A 3,911-nucleotide genomic window follows, 5' to 3' on the forward strand; every position below is an offset into this window, starting at 1 on the left:
ATGCCTGGACCTTCACTTATGTATTTTCATACGGTAGAGTTTCTACACTCCATAGATTAAGGTGTGGAGCTCTGCTGTTCCTCAAAGATTAATGCAAGTACTACTGTTTTCTATTCAATTCTTCTTATTTCGCTTCTAAGATATCCATTCGCACCCAAGAACGTGATGAAGGTGATGATTATGTGTGACGCTCATCATCCTTCCCCCTTATGAACGCGTGCCTGACAAACACTTCTGTTCTACATGAATTAAGCTAGAATGAGTATCTCTTAGATCTCCTAACCAGAATCTTCGTGGCGTAAGCTAGAATGATGGCGGCATTCAAGAGAATCCGGAAGGTCTAAACCTTGTCTGTGGTATTCCGAGTAGGATTCAATGATTGGATGACTGTGACGAGCTTCAAACTCGCGATTGCAGGGCGTTAGTGACAGACGCAAAAGGATAGTAAATCCTATTCCAGCATGATCGAGAACCGACAGATGAATAGCCGTGCCGTGACAGGGTGCGTGAGCATATTATTCACTGAGAGGAGGGGATGTAGCCACTGACAACGGTGATGCCCTTGCATAAAGCCAGCCATGGAAAGGAGTAAGACTGATTGGATGAAGATAGTAGGAAAGCAGAGGTTCAGAGGAACGAAAAGCATCTCCATTCGCTTATCTGAAATTCCTACCAATGATTTACATAAGTATCTCTATCCCTATCTTATTATTTAATTTCGAAAACTCCATTATCCATTTATATCTGCCTGACTGAGATTTGCAGGGTGACCATAGCTTGCTTCATACCAACAATCTCCGTGGGATTCGACCCTTACTCACGTAAGGTATTACTTGGACGACCCAGTGCACTTGCTGGTTAGTTGTATCGAAGTTGTGACAATTATGAATTAAGATCAAAGCACCAAATTTTGGAGCCATTACCAGGGATTGTTCGAGCCTGGACATCACAATTTCGTGCACCAAGTTTTTGGCGCCGTTGCCGGGGATTGTTTGAGTTTTCGGCAAGCTTTTGGTCCGGTAACATCAGTGCCAGATTCCCTTTTGATCCGGCAACAGCACCAAGTTTTTGGCGCCGTTGCCGGGGATTGTTTGAGTTTGGACAACTGACGGTTCATCTTGTTGCTCAGATTGGGTAACTTTCTTTTCGTTTTCTTTTCAAAAATTTTTCAAAAATATTTCAAAAATTTTCTCATCTGTTTTCGAAAATAATAAAAATGTTTTCAAAAATTTTATTCAAGATTTTTAAGAATGAATTCTAGTGTTTCATGAAGCATGTGAAGCCTGGCTGGCTGTAAAGCCATGTCTAAATTCTTTTGGACTGAGGCTTCCAAACCATCAGAGGTAAGTTACATACTTGATAAATGATGAGCAGCACTTTGTTATCAAGATCAATATACTCTGATGTTAAAATGCTGAAGCTTGGCTGGCCATTGGCCATGTCTAGTGTTTTGGACTGGAGCTTTCTTTGAAAGCTTGGCTGGCTAGTGAGCCATGTCTAATTCCTGGACTGAAGCTTTAGACTAAGAATGCAAGATTCCTGGAATTCATATTAAAAATTTTGGAATCCTTATTTTTTTCTTTTTCATATAATTTTCGAAAAAAAAAAATCCAACAAAAATTAGAAAATCATAAAAATCAAAAATATTTTTCTGTTTCTTGTTTGAGTCTTGAGTCACATTATAAGTTTGGTGTCACTTGCATATGCATCTAGCATTTTTCGAAAATATCATGCATTCATAGTGTTCTTCATGATCTTCAAGTTGTTCTTGGTAAGTCTTCTTGTTTGATCTTGATGATTTTTTGTTTTGTGTCTTTTCATGTTTATCATATGCATTTTTGAATTCTTAGTGCCTAAGCATTAAAGAATTCTAAGTTTGGTGTCTTGCATGTTTTCTTTGCATTAAAAATTTTTCAAAAATATGTTCTTGATGCTCATCATGACATTCAAAGTGTTCTTGGTGTTCATCTTGACATTCATAGCATTCTTGCATGCATTCATTGTTTTGATCTAAAAATTGCATGCATTGCATAATTTTCATGTTTTTCATAAAAATTTCAAAAATAAAAAAAAAAAATTATATCTTTCCCTTTTTCTCTCATCAAATTCGAAAATTTGAGTTGACTTTTTCAAAAATTTTTAAAATAAAATTGTTTCTCATGAGTCAAATCAAATTTTCAATTTGAAAATCTTATCTTTTTCAAAAATCAAATCTTTTTCAAAATTCTTAGTTATTTTCGAAAATTCCAAAAATATTTTTCAAAAATCTTTTTTATTTTTATAACAAATTTTCAAAAATAACATAATCAATTAATGTTTTGATTCAAAAATTTGAAGTTTGTTACTTGCTTGTTAAGAAAGATTCAAACTTTAAGTTCTAGAATCATATCTTGTGATTTCTTATGAATCAAGTCATTAATTGAGATTTTAAAAATCAAATCTTTTTCAAAACTAACTTCAATCATATCTTTTCAAAAATATCTTCTCATCTTATCTTTTTCAAAAATATCTTTTCAAAATATCTTCTCTAACCTCCTAACTTCTTATCTTTTCAAAATTTGTTTCAACTAACTAACTAACTTTTTGTTTCTTAACTTTTTCAAAACCACCTAACTAACTCTCTCTCTCTCTCTCTCTCTCTCATTTTTCGAAAATATCTTCCCCCTTTTTCAAAATTTCTTTTTAAATTATTAATTAATTTAAATTTTAAATCTTAATTTTCGAAAAATACTAACATTTTTCAAAAACCATTTTCAAAAATCACTAACTCCTTTTCAAAAATAATTTTCGAAAATTCCCTCCTTCTCTCTCATCCTATTCTATTTATTCATTCATTAACTAACATCTCTTCCTCACATCATCACCAAATTCGAACCCCCTCTTCTATCTGTGTTCGAATTTCTTCCTCTTTTCTTCTACTCACATAAGAGAACCTCTATACTGTGGTAAAGAGAATCTCTATTATTATTATTTTTCTGTGCCTTCTTCTTTGTCATATGAGCAGGAGCAAGGATAAGAACATTCTTGTGGAAGCAGATCCAGAACCTGAAAGGACTCTGAAGAGAAAATTAAGAGAAGCTAAAATACAACAATCCAGAGATAACCTTTCAGAAATTTTCGAACAGGCAGAGGAGATGGCAGCCGAAAATAATAATAATGTAAGGAAGATGCTTGGTGACTTTACTGCACCTAATTCCAATTTACATGGAAGAAGCATCTCCATTCCTGCCATTGGAGCAAACAACTTTGAGCTGAAACCTCAATTAGTTTCTTTGATGCAGCAGAACTGCAAGTTTCATGGACTTCCATCTGAAGATCCTTTTCAGTTCTTAACTGAATTCTTGCAGATATGTGATACTGTTAAGACTAATGGAGTAGATCCTGAAGTCTACAGGCTCATGCTTTTCCCTTTTGCTGTAAGAGACAGAGCTAGATTATGGTTGGATTCTCAACCTAAAGACAGCCTGAACTCTTGGGATAAGCTGGTCACGGCTTTCTTAGCCAAGTACTTTCCTCCTCAAAAGCTAAGCAAGCTTAGAGCTGATGTTCAAACCTTCAGACAGAAAGAAGGTGAATCCCTCTATGAAGCTTGGGAAAGATACAAACAGTTGACCAAAAAGTGTCCTTCTGACATGCTTTCAGAATGGACCATCCTGGATATATTCTATGATGGTTTATCTGAGCTATCAAAGATGTCACTGGACACTTTTGCAGGTGGATCCATTCACCTAAAGAAAACGCCTGCAGAAGCTCAAGAACTCATTGACATGGTTGCTAATAACTAGTTCATGTACACTTCTGAAAGGAATCCTGTAAGTAATGGGACGCCTATGAAGAAGGGAGTTCTTGAAGTTGATACTCTGAATGCCATATTGGCACAGAATAAAATATTGACTCAGCAAGTCAATATG

General features: G+C 35.1%; 1 non-coding gene across 1 annotated transcript; it reads right to left on the bottom strand.

Annotated features, from left to right (window-relative positions):
• Positions 1-3,530: 3,530 nt before the first annotated feature.
• LOC148572130 (small nucleolar RNA R71) lies at positions 3,531-3,638 on the bottom strand. The gene has a single exon (XR_015908185.1). It is a non-coding gene; the product is annotated as a small nucleolar RNA R71 (small nucleolar RNA).
• Positions 3,639-3,911: the final 273 nt, after the last annotated feature.

This window comes from Arachis ipaensis, chromosome B3 (assembly GCF_059453495.1).
Source record: "Arachis ipaensis isolate K30076 ecotype BB chromosome B3, ASM5945349v1, whole genome shotgun sequence".
NCBI classification, from domain to species: Eukaryota; Viridiplantae; Streptophyta; class Magnoliopsida; order Fabales; family Fabaceae; genus Arachis; species Arachis ipaensis.